This window comes from Heteronotia binoei, chromosome 2 (assembly GCF_032191835.1).
Source record: "Heteronotia binoei isolate CCM8104 ecotype False Entrance Well chromosome 2, APGP_CSIRO_Hbin_v1, whole genome shotgun sequence".
In the NCBI taxonomy this organism is placed as follows: Eukaryota; Metazoa; Chordata; class Lepidosauria; order Squamata; family Gekkonidae; genus Heteronotia; species Heteronotia binoei.
Genome location: NC_083224.1, coordinates 81,327,342 through 81,343,511, shown reverse-complemented (window position 1 = coordinate 81,343,511; position 16,170 = coordinate 81,327,342). Strand labels below are relative to the sequence as shown.

General features: G+C 45.5%; 1 protein-coding gene across 1 annotated transcript in view; it reads right to left on the bottom strand.

Moving 5' to 3' along the window:
* Window positions 1-9,698, bottom strand: part of TFEB (transcription factor EB) — a 121,387-nt gene extending 111,689 nt beyond the window's left edge. Inside the window, exon 1 of the mRNA XM_060231432.1 lies at window positions 9,450-9,698. The gene's annotated coding sequence lies outside the window, so the exon portion shown is untranslated. The remainder of the gene's footprint in view (window positions 1-9,449) is intronic.
* Between the last annotated feature and the right edge of the window lie 6,472 nt (window positions 9,699-16,170).

Genomic DNA, 16,170 nt, shown 5'->3' with positions numbered 1-16,170 from the left:
AGCAGCAAATTTAATTTGGGAGTGGCAGAGGGAGAATGCTTAGCCCTTTCCACATGGACCGTTGTCTAATAAAAACTGCCTGTTTGAAAATCTTTTCCAGCTTTGGCAAAATCATATATGGTGAAAAGGTTAAGCACCACACACTGTTGATAGTTTCAGAGGGTACCTGTGTTGGTCTGCAGTAAGACAGTTGGACTGGAGTCCAGTAGCAGGCCAAGGGTTTCAGTCAGCAGTTTCAAAAGTTAGAGCACACTTCTTTGTCTGACAAAGGGAGTTCTGACTCTTGAAAGCTTACACCCTGAAACTCATTGGTCTTTACGATATTACTGGACTCAACTGTAACTGTGTCACTCGCTGTGATGAAATGACCAGTCGCTCACATCTGCTTTTCATTTGATAGTTGGGAGGCCATTTATATACACCTACAATTAACATCTTAGTCATCAAAGGTATTTTGTTCAACTCTCTTTCATCATGAAGGAAAGTCAAACTATAGCTCCCCACTGGGGAGATGACTATACTCCACCTGCATCTGAAGCAGATTTCCTCACAGGAGGCATGTGCAAGTTCCCTTTTTGCAAATTACAAAGAGCAGTGCAAAGCAGGACAGATATGCTTCTACTGCCTTTTTAAACAGGTAAAGAGGCCCTCACTGGCCTGTTAGGATCCAAGAGCATTAGCCTGCACCTAACACACCCTGAAATTCTTTCCACAGGTAAGCAGAGTTTTGTCATCTCAGGATAAAATTCCTTTGATAACCTCCACATTTTGATTGCATAATCAAGCATTTTAGTGGCTCATCTGAGGTGGACCTCAGATTAATCTCTAAGCATGGGCACTCCAATTCATACTGATTACTATCATAATTGGGAGGTCCACATGCACCTGCTTTGTCAACAGTGACATGTACCAGTGGTGCCTCTACAAATGCCTTCATAAACAATCAATAAGCCTCACCTGAGAGAAAGTTTGTCCTGCCATCATCTGTGTGTCGTGTGCTACTGTTTCAGTGTCTTACAACAGGGCTTAGAGTCACTTACTTCAAAACATAACATTCATGTCTCAGTCAGCAGTTTACCTAATAGGCTTCTTGCCAAACATACTCCACACAGCCGTAGCTGCTAGGCAACTCTGGAAAACTCAGTTAATGCCATTAAAGCAATGAACAAAGGCCAGGAAGGGCTGCACCAAAGCCTGCACAACATCGGTTATTGAAGGTTCATACAGTTTGTGCAACTGCAGCACCACAGAGGCCACTGCCATGACAGCAGACTTCAAAAGGGCTACATGTCTGAATCACTGCAATAATACCACACATCTCTATATATACAGTAGATGAAAGTGTTGCATCTCACTGGTCTCATGTTCAGTTTTTAAAACAACTCAATTTACCCATAAAACTATAATCTTTCCAAATGATCAAATGCATGTGTCACACACTAAGCCCCGTTTGTTATATATACGTCACAACACACCCATATGCATTCCTTAAGATAGCATTCCATGATATTCCAGAATTCCAAAATATTGCCACAAAGAAGTTCTCTATAAGGCAGACTACCATCACTCTAGGCCAGGTATCAGAAAAGTTATTCATCTGCCAATTGAATAATAATAGTGCTCCATTATTTCAAGCCAGGGTGCAGAGCTACACAAAGGTCACTTCTGATATTTCAGTTCCAATTAGGCACAACCACTATGATAAATAGGAAGTCCAGGGTCGCTATGCAGAGGCATTCAATGGCAAACCACCTCTGAATGTGTCTTGCCTTGAAAGCCCTATAGAGTCGTCATCAGTTGGTTGCAGTTCAATGGCACATTCCATCACCACCATAATGATAAAGGAACATCAGGTTTCCAACCCTCTAAGTAGTGGAGTCTTGTGAGCAAACGTTCTACTTTGTGAGCTGCTGGTATTGAAGTTATGAGTGAGCAATTTGGCTGCTGCATAAATTAGTTTGCTCTGGGGCCATCCTTCCAGAGTTAAGACAAAAATGTGTGAGCTGGAAGCTAAAAAACTGTGAGCTAGCTCACACTAATTCAGCTTAGAGGGAACACTGCTTCCAGCCACTGTTGGGAAGACCATATAATCCCCCCCCCGAGGATGCCCCCTTTTTGTTGCAGTCCCATTGCCTTGTGTTTCCTGCTGTATTTAATATGTTTTCCTAATACAGCTTACTGCCATTAACAGATTTTTTTTAGTAATGCAGCCAGAGGTACAGCTCACACATGAACATGCATGTCTTTGCTCTTGAGCCTTTGGATTGTTGAGAGGATTTCTCTCTTTGTAGCCTATCTAGAGAGCAATACATGTTTACCCCATAAATCCTGGGATGGAAGGCAAGGCCCAGTTTCAAACACCACATTGCACATGCTGCATACTGCATACTGCCACAGACTGAAAACAAAGACATGTGGAAAGGGGAAAAAAAACCCTAGATTCACACCCTCCTGCCACTTCCTGCTGATAAGGACAATTCTTGGCACTGGTTGGTCCAACATCAGTTGGAAAGCATCCCTGATACAGCACAGCAATTAAGTATCTGCACATACTAGGACTGCCTATCAAATCTGCAGATACCGGGAAACTATGCTGTCTGTTTCATATTCCACAGGACTGAGAAATTCTGAAACAAAACAGTCCCCATTGCCTTTTATGGAACTGTGATCTTCTCAGATAAAGGGCACTATTTTGACATATCTGCAATACATGATTAATCAGACCCGGAAAAAAATGTTCCCTTGGTCATCGCAAAACTTTAGAAAATAGTTTGAGTGCTGGTGTGCTCAGCTGTAAACTGAGCTCACTTCAATCCCCAAACATTGTAATCCTACCCCACCAAAAAACACAAAACCCTTCCAGAAGCACAATGAGTGTGAAAATCTGACCAACATGAAACATTTGAATTGCTTTGTGCATGGAATCAAGGCATGCTCTCCAATATATGGTAGCCTTCACATCCCCACAGCATAAAGTGGACACATACTGATTTATTCTGACTATATCAAAATGGAGATTGGGCTACAGAGTCAATAGCTCCAAGGTTGACAATATATTCTTGGCTAAGGTTGCCAACTTTCATGTAGGGCCCGGACTCTCCCCAGAATTACAACTGACACAGAGATCAGTTCTCCTGGAGAAAATGCCTGCTTTTAAAGGCTGGGCTCCATGGCACTATGTTCCACTGAGCTCCCTCCCCAGTCTCCACCCCAAGAATCTCCAGGAATTTCCTAGCACTGAATTGAAAACCATATCCTGGACACTGAAAATTGGTATTTTACAGCATCTAATGAACCTCTAACAATCTCACTTAACTGAATGACTCAGCGTCTTCTCTTCCTCCTCCCACCTTCCCACCCCACTTGCAGTAGCTCGGAATGAATGGCTGCCACAGTCACATGTTTTCTGCTAATCAGTCACCTCACATACATGTTTTTTCCTTCCCTCCTGCCAACAAGAGAGAATGCACAGACATCTCAATAAGATGTGTTTATTCAGCTGCTTTCATGGCTTTTATGAGCTCAAGATGCATCTAGATTTCTAGCACTGGCAGACCCACTCACTGATGGGGTTCCTGTATCATTATGGCATGTGTCACATGACTGTAATAGTGCCTTTGAACCACTTGTGCACTGTGTGTACATACAGGAAAATATTGCCTGTGGCATTTTTAAACATCTTACAGACTGCCTTACATTCTCTTTAAGGATGTACAAAATTCAGAGCCTAATTAAAAAAAAAAATTATGAAAACTCCCTAAAGGAATGTTCACACACAAGGAGTATTTTATGCTATTTCTACTGGCCTTCACCTGAGGAAGGGTCGCTGCTTAAAATTTCATAGAACAACCTTCCTGTACACCGTGCACTTCCTGATTGCTTAAAAGGCAAAAGAGTCTTGTACATTTTAGGGAAACCACCTTCTTATGATACCTTTCTGGTCACTGTGAAGGTGAAAGGACAGAACGATCAGGCCACCTGAAAAATCAGGTGCAGCTTTTCTAGCCACTGCAGCACAATTTCATGGAAAGCTACAGCCAATGACATATGAACATATGAAGCTGGCTTATACTGAATCAGACCCTCAGTCCATCAAAGTCAGTACTGTCTACTCAAACTGGCAGCGGCTCTCCAGGGTCTCAAGCTGAGGTTTTTTCACACCTATTTGTCTGGACCCTTTGACACTTCATTTCTGCACAATTCTTTAAAATGTGGAACTGAAATACATGGGCAATAAATTCAGAGAAGATACAATAATTTTTTTAAGCAATACACATCATTAGTGTATGGAACTCACTGCCACAAGATGGGGTGATACCTACCAGGCTAGGAGACCTTTAAAAGGGCTTTTAGGTAGAATTATTAAACAGAACATTCATATTCAGGAATAGTATATCTATGAATATCAGTTTTGAGGACAGCAATAGGAGAGGGCTGCTGCCTTCAAGTTTGCCAGGCTTGCTGGAAACATCTGGTTGGACACTGTGGGAAACAATGTATCCCAACCTTTATCTGACCCAGCAAGGCTATTCATATGTTCTTTGAAGCTTTCCTAAATTCTGCACCAGGAATCCCACACATTTAAAAAATATTGTTTTTATAATATATATTCAAAATATAAGATTTATATGAGAGCCAGTGGGGCACAGTGGCTAGAGTGCCAGCCTAGGATTTGGGAGACTCAGGTTCAGATCACATCCCCATTCTACCACAGAAGCTTGCTGGGTGACCTTGGGCCAGTCACACGCCTTCAGTGTAAACCTACCTCATAGGCAGGGGCCATTTTGTAGAAAAATAGGTGGTGGAGCTCATCCAGGGATTGTTATGCAGCTGCACATACTATTCAATGGACAATGAGGTGGAACTCTCAGAAGGAGGAAGTGGAACTCTCAGAAAGGTTCAGGAGCTATGCTCCTGTGAGCTCCCACTGAATCTGAGGCCTGCTCAAAGGGTTGTTATAACCATAAAATGAAGAACAGAAAACAATAGAAGCTTGTTTTAGGTCCCCCTGGGAATAAAGACATGGCATAAATGAAGTAAATAAAAAACAAAAAAGGCCCCAGCTATCAACATCCAGACCTAGCAATCCTTAAACTTGCACTTAGGTCCTTTTAGTCTACAGCACAGACCCAGGTTAATGTAACTTCTAATTCAAGGAGAAAGCTCTGCTTGAGTTCATGTCTAAGGAAAAAAGGCTACAGAGAAAGGTCAGACTGCTCCCATTATTTACAAGATCTGCTTGCCAGTCACTCATAATAATATATCTAGCAACTTAAACAGAGAGAAGACCGAGAAAAAGCAGGCAGGGACCTGCCAGCACAGCCCCACTCAGACCCCTGCCCCCTTTGCTGGAGATGAAAGGAAGCCAAACAAATATCATACAGGAAATTAACAGCGAGAAAAGGAATGTCCACACATCTGCTACCTGTTCCATTTTCTATCTCGAACCATGACAAAAATTACCAGGACCCAGAATGATAAAGCATCTTTAAAAAAAAAAGTCCTCAAAAATCATTTCAAACAATTAAAGAGAGAACAAGGTAGTTGTCTGCAGAATTGGAGGATTACACAGCACAGACACTTCTGCTGTCACCGGAGCTGCTATGGTTTATTCAGTAAACATGTTTTAAGATTAGGAATTTCATGTTTGTACTAGCCTTCCTTCTGTGCCTCCAACAACATCCTAAGAAGCAGAAATTAAACAGGGAGAGCTTTCTCCCCTCATTATGTCCATCACAGGAAAAGTTTCACCAGCTTAACTTCCACCCGTTAGGCTGCTGTTATAGGCACAGAGCCAGGGGGGAAGGCAGCCTCAACTACCCAGGAAAATCTCTCTTGACTCACTTCTGTTCACATTTTCTCATTGTAAGAATTTGACAGGTAATATGATTCAATAACAGAGATAAAATTCTGTTAAAGAATAGTACAGCAAACAACAGCTGCAGACTCACTAGCTATTGTGACAACTGAGAAACTACATTAAATAATTTTGTCTTTTAAGAAACATTAAGGTACAACCTCACTTACATTCTCTCACTGTCTCACACACTCACGGTTTGAGTTTCATTGTAACCAAGACTTTTTTTGAAGGAAAAGCTCAGCAGGAACTCATTTGCATATTAGGCAAATGACATTAAGCTAGTTGAAACCGTGTTCCTGTGCATTCCTGCTCAAACAAAGAGCCCTGATTGTAACTTTTAAGTCTTGACCCTGGCAGTGCTTCCTTTACTAGTGATATGGCAACTGTATTTTTAACTCACCTTGCTCTCCAGCTGGAACCCAAAGGAATTTATATCATCCTCCACCTCCTCTTTATTCTCACAACAACCAGTTAGGTTAGGGCAGAGGTGTCTCAAACATGCAGCCCGGGGACAGAATAAGGTCCATGGGCAACTGACTGTCATTTGCTTCCTTCTCCCTCTCTCTTGCTTCCTTCTGCATCACAGCTTGCTTTGCCAGGCTTGCTCAATTGCACAGGAGCTACAGAGCATAGAATCTATTTTCTCCATTGGCTGAGGCTCCTTCCTTGAGGAGGAAGGGAGGGGGAGGGATAGCTTGTTTTCCCAGCACAACAGTTACTGATCCAAGCCTCTCTTCCTTCTATTAGCTAAGGCTCCTCCCCCTCCTGGACCCCTGGGGAAGGAAGGAACAAATCAGAGCTTTCTTTGCCCAGTTCCCTGGATTGTACGGGAGAGATACAAAGAAAGCACCATTAAGACCAACAAGTGCTAATGTATTAATCATGATTTTGAAGTTTTTTAAATGTCTGTGTTTGTCTATGTCCTTTATAAAGTTTATATCTCTGCTACCTGGAATTACAATTTACAACACACATGGTCCGGCCCAACAAGGTCTCATTTATGTCAGATCCAGACCCCATAAAGAATGAGTTTGACACCCCTGGGTTAGGGTGACAGCAACTGGCCTTAAGCCAACCAGTTAGCTTCCCTGATAAACTGAGGATTCAAACCTGTCTCTCCCTGATCCTAGTACAATACTGTGCACAACACCATGCTGGGTCTCCGATTGTTAAAGGTGCAGTAGCAAGGTCAACATAAAGATGGAATTCCTAAAATGAAGACATGTCTGCTGAATACTAAACTATGGCATCTCCGGTTGATAGCTGAAGCATTTATGTTGTGCAAATCTGTAAACATTTAATAGTTATGTAGAATCTCAGGAGATACAACTTGTTAACATCATAGTACTTAAGACCAAAGTATTGCATTATTTCACCATTCCTATTTAAAACGTATGCTGAAACAATCATGAGGAAGTTAGAGCTGGAAGAGTCAAACTGGGGTAAAGATTGGAGGAAGGGATATCAACTATCTTTGATATGCTGACGACACAACCTTCCTCTTGGAAACTAAAGAAGGCCTGGAATATCTGATCAAGAAAATCAAAGAAAGCGAGAAGTCTGGCCTCTTCCTAAACATCAAAAAGACCAGGATCACGAACACTGAGAAGAATAAAAACATCAAAATAACAGATGACAATGAAGAGATTGAATGTGTGGAAGAATTCACTTCCTTAGGATCACTGATCAACCAAAGTGCAGTTCAGAAATAAAACATCTAATAACACTGGGTCGCACAGTAATGTCGAGCATAAATCAAATATGGATGCACAAAGACATCAGTCTAACAACCAAAAGCTGATTAGGTAGTTTGTGCTATTGGGTTCCCCATAGTTACCTATGTCTGTGAAAGTTGGACCACAAAGCAGCACGACAGGAGAAAAATCGACTCAACTGAGCTGCGGGGCTGGAGAAAGCTCCTGCATATTCTTGGAAAGCAAAGGTGACAAATAAGCAAGTACTGAAGTGCATAAAACCAGACATGGCACTGGAAGGAAAAATCACAAAACTGCGACTGACTTATTTTGACAATGTCATGCAGAAGAACTCACAAGGAAAAGCAATTATGCCTTGATTGGCCACCAAAGACGGCTAGACACCATAAAAGTTGATACCAGCCTGAGCGTGGAACAACACAAACAGTACACTATTGGAAAATGTGGAGAGAGCTGGCCCATGGAATCGCCAAGAGTTGAACACACAACTGAATGGTTAACAACAACATTGCAGAGGTGAGAAAAGTTGCAGCTGCTCTGCTTCTTTTCTTAAAGTTTTCAACAGACTCGCCTGCTGTCTTCCTGACTGAAACAAAAACGAAACCTGCGAGTGACGCTTTTAGTACAACTACATTGTCTACGATAAGCAAAGCTTCATTGGCTTCAAGGTCTTCGTGTTGGGCTGCTCTTACAGACATAAGAGCTGGACCAGGAAAAACTCAACTTTTCTTCTGTAAAGGGCAAAGGCGTTCAGTCCATCCTCAACTCTGAGCTAGTCTCAGGCCTCCAAGACGGACATGTGACGCCATCGCCCTTGCACTTTGGGTGCTGAATTTCAATCCTGACTACAAAACAGCGCCGCGGGCCGGCTGGGTAACGCGACCGGCATTTCTTTCCGCCCTCTCCTAATGGCACGCACGTGGGAGCGCCCCGAGACTCCAATCAACAACAATAACCAATTAAAGCTAATGAGAATCTTTTGCCCGCTTGTCACCAGGAACTTCCGTCCTGCCGCGGCAGCAGGCGAGCACCACTAGTTCGGATTCTCTGGCTCGTGTTCTAAACGTGAGGACGACGGTTTCATAAACAAGACTAAACACACCTCCCCGCCGGGTGCAAAAAACGCAGGACATCTAACCCCAGCGCAACCCCGCTTGACCCGGCAGTTCCCCAGCTCAGCCTCCCCGCTCTCTAGAGTAGTAACAGTTACATAAGAGCGCTCCTCGACTCCCCTCTAATCGCTAACCAGCACTGCTGAGACTGCGGAGGGAGGGAGGAAAGGCAAGAAAGACCCCGTCGGCAACTCACAAGCGCAACAACGCTCCTGTGTCTTCCCAGTGCGCCCAGTTGTTTTGCCGCCTGGCTGCTGGTCCCGGAGAGTTCTTTAGGCAACGCACCTCTTTTCTTTCCTTCCTATGATCACTAACGTTCTTCGGGGAAAATTTAAATCAGAATCCAGCGTTTTTCCTATTCCACCCCCCCCCCCCCTCACTATGCTGCAAGCAAACAAACAAAAAGTCTTGCGCACAAATCTTTCTGGCGATCGGAGTTTTTCCTATCCCTTGTTAGTTGACCTCACGGTGCTCTCCCCCCGCCCCCGGGCCTAATTCTTATAGCTGTCTCCCCGCGGCTATACGCGCTGGCTTGGCTCTTCTTGCCCTCCTTCACCTGCTTTGCGTAGAAGCTCCTACGCGTTAAATGGGGTTCCGCTCATGTAGTCCCCTCCCGGCCTTTCTCTCACCTCTTCACCCGCGAAACAGGAGTTGCTACCCTCGGTAGAACAGACCCACCAGCTTTACTAAGCGTCGTCTTGAGACAGTGCCGTTCTCCCAAAGCCTACTGTAAGCGAGTGTCCCCGATCTTTCCGTACTTACCCTCCCGTGAAGGTCAGACCACTTAGAGGGAAACCACCAAAGCCACTTAGTAAACTTGATCCAACTTCGGTGACCTCTCTTTGCCTCGCCTTTTCCTGTCGCGCTGTCTCTTGTCACCAGATAGTCCACTTGTCACACTTACTCCCCTGTCCGTTGCCTGGGGCGCGTCTATTTCCCCAACCCCTGGTAAGCTACGGACAGCTCTACCTCCCCCTCATTTACTGTCACCTTCTCCCTCTTCAACTTCCTAGGTGTACCCAAAAGAGGGCAGCACTCCACTATTTCAAGCCACACCCCTTCTCCTTTGCCTATTTCGTCTGCTGGGAAATGTAGTTCCAAGGGCCCCATCGGTTTAGTCGCGGCTCGTCTCACACCAGCAGGTTGGAAGCTGTTACTTCAGGAAGGCGCATAGAGTGTCGATATTTATGGGCGCTGCAGTTTTTGCTATTCCTCTGCTTTTGCCATATTTTACCCTGATTTTTATCTTTCCCTTTCTAGTCTTGTTTTAAATATTGTAGTATCCGCTACGGGTTGCCATCCTCCAGTAAAGTCGGGACCTGATGTCCAGACAAAAAAGATCTGTTCCCTGGAGGAAATAGCCTATTTGAAAAGTGGGATCTGTGACATTATTATTCCCTCCAAAGGTCCGCAAACCCCACCCTTCTCAGGCTCCACCCCGAGATCTCCAGTTGGCAATCCTACATATGGTGTTTTTTTAAAGTGTAAATCAAAGCACATTGCTTGCCTTTTTTGGAATAAGAGAGACGGAGGGGAGGGGGTTCCATTTTTTTTCTTCTGTTCCCTGAAAGTCCCAATAGCCTCTCCCCTTTTCCTGGTTCTTTCGCTCCTTCCCACCTACCAACCAACCTTCCCATTCTTCAGCTTTATCTCCTTCCCTCCGCCAGCAGCCTCTACCTGGGAAAACTGTGGCCCAGATGTGTGGTGCAAGTCACTAGGCTGGGTCAAGCTGTGCACTGGGCATCCTGCAAGGACTTGTGGGGGGGGGGGGGCTCAAGCTCCCTGTTTCTCTGTGACCATTTGGCAGATTTGGGTGCAGTGTCCTATACCCATTTTCACAGGGGTGTCAAACATGCAGTTTGGAGGCCGAATCAGGCACCCAGAGGGCTCCTATCAGGCCCCCGAGCAACTGGCTGTCATCTGTTTCTTTCTCCCTCTCTCTTGCTACCTTCTGCGTCATAGTTTGCTTTGCAAGGCTTGCTTAATCGCGCAGGAACTACAGAGCAAACTCTCTATTTTCTCCATTGGCTGAGTCTGCTCCCTTGGGGAGGAATAGCTTGCTTCGCCAGGCTCTCTCAATCGCACAGCAGAGCTGCTGAGCCAAGCCTCTTTTACTTCTATTGGATGAGGCTCCCCCCCAGAGCTTCCTTTGCCCAGTTCCCTGGTTCCCATGAGAGAAATACAAAGAAAGCATCTTTAAGACCGAAGAGCCGGTTTGGTGTAGTGGTTAAGTGTGCGGACTCTTATCTGGGAGAACCGGGTTTGATTCCCCACTCCTCCACTTGCACCTGCTGGAATGGCCTTGGGTCAGCCATAGCTCTGGCAGAGGTTGTCCTTGAAAGGGCAGCTGCTGTGAGAGCCCTCTCCAGCCGCACCCACCTCACAGGGTGTCTGTTGTGGGGGAGGAAGGTAAAGGAGATTGTGAGCTGCTCTGAGACTCTTCAGAGTGGAGGGCGGGATATAAATCCAATATCTTCTAATGTTTTAAGCATGTTTTAAGTTGTGTTTGTCTGCGTTCTCTATAAAATTTGTATCTCTGCTGCCTAATCTTAAATAGGTACACACATGGCTTGGCCTGACATGGCTCAACCCAACCTGACATGGCCTGGCCCAACAAGGTCTCATTTATGTCAGATCTGGCCCTCATAACAAATGAGTTCGACACCCCTGACTTGTCAAGTAATCCTGAGAAGGACTGTTGGGTTGTTTTATTGTTTCCATGTGTGTAGTATAGCCAGAAGATCCTACAATTGTCTTACAGGCAAAAAGTTAACATCATCCAGGGTGCACCTCGCAGAGGCAATTGATTGAAGATTTATATATTTGTATTTAAGGGCATTGCTGAATTGGTCTGCATACCCATTGTATCAACTTGATTAGGTATTTTATGCTTCCCGTGTGTAACTCTGCAATATGATAAATAAATCTGTCCCCATGCTTTTTCTTTTTGCCCTCCTCCTGGCAACTTCCATATCATCACTTTTCCTTGCTTCCTTCTCTCCTTTCCACTAATCAACCTACCGTTTATCTGCACCTTCCCAGCTTTAGGTTAATTTATGTTATTTACTTCATTTATACCCTGCTTTTCTCCCCTGTGGGGCCCCAAAGCAACTTACACCATTCTGTACACCTCCGTTTTATCAGCACACAACTCTCTGTTAGGTGGGTTGGGCTGGGCTGAGAATGTGTAACTGTCCCCAGGACACTACAAGCTTCATAGCAGAGTTGGATTTGATCCAGGGTCCCCCAAATCCTAGTCTGAAACTCTAACCACTGTACCTTGCTGCTGTTGAACAGTAGCAACTAGCTGGGCATAGGTGAGTCTGTCATGCAAGGTGAGTTGTAGCAAGTCACATGGTGGTTGCTGCCATCCCCAGTGAGTTCCCGTTCAAGGGCTGAAACAGCCCTGAAAAGCAGAAAGAAAAGTGGCAGAAACCAAACTTTGAAAGCTGGGAGTACTATTTTGGTGGCCTGGCAACAAATAGCCATATCTCAGAGGGCATCTATATCTTAAATCTACATAAAAACCTAAGAGCCCTGTTGGACCAGATCAGTGGTATATCCAGTCTAGCACTCTGTCTCATACAATGATCAACCAGTTCCTCTGGAGGCCCAACAGCAGGGCATAGAGGCCAAAACCTTCCTCTGATGTTATCTCCTAGTTATGGGATTTAGTGCCTCTGAATGTGGAGGTTCCCCTCAGTCACCATGACTGGTAGCCACTGATAGACCTATCATCCTTTTAAAGCCACTGATAGACCTATCATCCTTTTAAAGCTGTCTATTCATGCAGTCAATCACTACATCATCTAGCACTAAATTCCACATTTTAATCTCTCTGTGACATTAAAATGCCACAGGCTGTGCTTCTATTATTTTGGAGGTTTTTCACCCCTATATATACATATTCAGATTTTCCTGAAAACCTGAGACTTTTTTTAGATGTGTAAAAAGACCTATCTTGTCAGTAGGCTTGCCAATCCCCAGATCCCAGCAGGGGTTCTTCCACTTTCCCAGGCTCCTTCCCGTCCCCAGTCAGCTGGCTGGCAGGGGGAAGCCCCACCCCCACAGCCACCATGTGACTTTCAACCTCTGGAGGCTTCACTCTCCGATTGGAAAGGTGTGTTTGTGTTACTTTGAAGAAGTTGGCAGCAACTCGCAGAGGCGTCACTAGGGTGGGTTGCACCCTGGGGTGTAACTGATTCAAGTCACCCCCCCATTGGGCATCACCCCTTTTGGAGGGCTGCATCACCCCCTCCGCACACAACCCCACCCACTTCACATGGCCCCTCCCTCATCCACCCTCTGGTCACATGACCAGCCACCTCTGGTCACGTGACCAGCCCCCGTAATCCAACCCCGTTGGAGTTTTGGAAGCCCACCCACCCCCCCCCCATGCACAGAAAGCAAGCAACTCAGCAACACGGCACCGGTTTGGGAAGCCCCTCCGCCCCCCCACCCCCCAGGCACACAGAAAACAGGCAGGACTCACTCAGCAGAGGCACCGTTGGAGTTTTGGAAGCCCAGCCCCCCCCCCCCCCCCATGCACAGAAAGCAAGCAACTCGGCGGCAGCGTGAGCTGGGAAGCTCAGCCAGCCCGCCCACTCACCCCCGCTGAACAGAATGCTGATCCCCTTGTGGTAGAGGCGGCAGCGCGGCCCCGGTTTCAGAATCCCGGCCAGCCCACACAGCAGCAGCGTTTTAGTCCCAGGGCCAGCCCCTTCTTGTTGGGGGGGGGGGGTCATGGGTCAGTGCCTGGGGCCAATGAGAATGCTCTGGGGGAGGGCCGATGGCCCCCTTGGCCCCGCCCTAGTGACGCCGCTGGCAACTCGTGAGTAGATATGTCAATCCCTCACTTCAGATTCTCCAGAAAAGGTGGGGGGGAGGAAATGTCTGCTGGGCACTTCATTATTCCCTATGTGGAGAATTAATCTGGAGGTATCGGGGGCTCTGGGGGGGGGGCTGATTTTTTAGGTAGAGGCATCAAATTTTCTCTATAGCATCTAGTGCCTCTCCCCAAAATACTCCCCAAGTTTCAAAATGATTGGACCAGGGGGTTCAATTCTATGAGCCCCAAAAGAAGGTGCCCCTATCCTTCATTTCCTATGGAAGGAAGGCATTTAAAAAGGTGTGCTGTCCCTTTAAATGTGATGGCCAGAACTCCCTTGGAGTTCAATTATGCTTGTCACACCCTTGCTCCTGGCTCCGTCCCCAGTGTCTCCTGGCTCCATCCCCAAAGTCCCCAGATGTTTCTTGAATTGGACTTGGCAACCCTACTTGTCAGTCTGTGGCTCCAATCTCTGGACTTAAGTATCCATAGATCTGCCATGTTGAGAAACAGATGTATTGATACTTTTGAATATAATTGATGCCAGGGTTTCTTTTGTAGAAAAATAGGTGGTGGAGCTCATCCAGGGATTGTTATGCAGCTGCACATACTAGTCAATGGACAAGGAGGTGGAACTCTCAGGAGGAGAAGGAGGAACTCTCAGAAAGGTTCAGGAGCTGCACTCCTGTGAGCTCCCACTAAATCTGAGGCCTTATTGATGCAAAGATTACTTTTAAAAAATCACTATATTACCAGCCTCACACCCCCAGAAAGGGTTGCTAATGTGAAAGTCCCAAAAGCATGGATTATGAGATTAAAAACTAACAAATTTAAAATATGAGATGTAAATGGGTAGAAGGAGTTATCTGCATTTTGTGTTAGGACAACATTACAAACTGACTTAAACCATTGTGTTCTCCAGTTGATTTCCTGGTGCCCGCCTATTTCTTCAACAAAATATATCTCACTTAAAGTAAAGGAACATCCTTGACTTTTTTCCCACTTTATTGATGTATTGCTTCAGAATAGCCCAGGTGGCATCATCCTTGTGCATAACAGAAAGCACCATTTGGAAATGGCTACATTGCTTGTAGGATGCTTGACTTTCTACTGTCCAAAGTTCTGTAGTTATTCCCTGCATTGCAGGGTAGCCATTTTGTGATAACACTTACTCCCTGGTCTGAGAATTCTAAAAGTGTCCACAGGGAAGCCTGGCCTAGAAATTACTGTTTATAACTGTTAAGACTGGATGCACTGTGGGTAGAAATATAAGAATAGCCTAGTTGGATCAGTCTATTGCTCCATCTGGTACAGCCAACCAGTTACCATGGAGGGCCAACAAACAGGGCATATAGGCTGAGGCCCTTCCCTGCTGCTGCCTGGCAGCATTGGCATTCAGAGGCAACTTCAAGGGAGGGCCTTGGCCTCTATGCCCTATTTGTTGGCCCTCTATGGCAACTGGTTGGCTGCTGTGTGAAACACAGTGCTGGGCAAATTTTAAGTTAAAAACCTGAGGATGTTGTAGTGTACCGAGATAACGATACAACGCAATAACGCAATGACATAAAACCAGCCAGCGCGACCCTGCGCGGAGAGACCGGGCTGTCCCCGGGCGGCTCAGCGCAGGGCACGAACACCCAGCCAATCACCAGCTGTGGCAGGAAGTTCAACAGGCCAGGATTGGACTGGCCTGTCTGGAAGGAGGTTCCCGGAGTTGTATATAAGCGGGACCCGGCCCGCGTGTTCTCTCTCTTGTAACGTGCCTCCATTAAAGCATGTTGCCCTACCAACGTCTCCTGTCTCAGTACGTTACAGATGTAAACCATTCAAAGAAGAGCCATCCCTATTAATTGTATTTCTTTAAAAGCTTACTTTAACATTTGAATAGGATGAGGTTACCAAATGCACCTATGCAAGCATTTATGAAAAGAAAACACAGAATGCTTCACTATGGCCATTACTAACTGGCTTTAAAAAGGAATGGCTGAAGTTATGGAGGAGATGCTAAAAGAAAACAAGGGAAGACGGATGACACATTTTTACCCAGTTTGGTGTAGTGGTTAAGTGCGTGGACTCTTATCTGGGAGAACCAGGTTTGATTCCCCACTCCTCCACTTGCACCTGCTAGCATGGCCTTGGGTCAGCCATAGCTCTGGCAGAGGTTGTCCTTGAAAGGGCAGCTGCTGTGAGAGCCCTCTCAGTCCCACCCACCTCACAGGGTGTCTGTTGTGAGGGAGGAAGGTAAAGGAGATTGTGAGCCGCTCTGAGACTCTTCGGAGTGGAGGGCAGGATATAAATCCAATATCTTCTTCTTCTACCCATTTCCATACTTTATCTGAAGACATGAGCAGTGACTCATGAAAGCTCATTGCCTGCTACATATTTTGTTAGTCTAAGGTACTACTGGATTCTTGATGTTTCCCCCTGTATGTGAGAACTAAGCACAAAGAGGTAGGAAGGTAATTATTGAGATCATGTGTGAATTAGGAATTGTTACCACAGTAATACGCCCCCCAACTGCTAAAGTCAAATGATTATAAAAAGTGATATTTCTAACTACAGTGAAAAATAAAGGAAGGAGACTTGTGGCACTTTAAAGCCTAACAGATTTATTGTGGTGTATGTGATCCAGGTGTTGGAACCAAGGGCAACTTC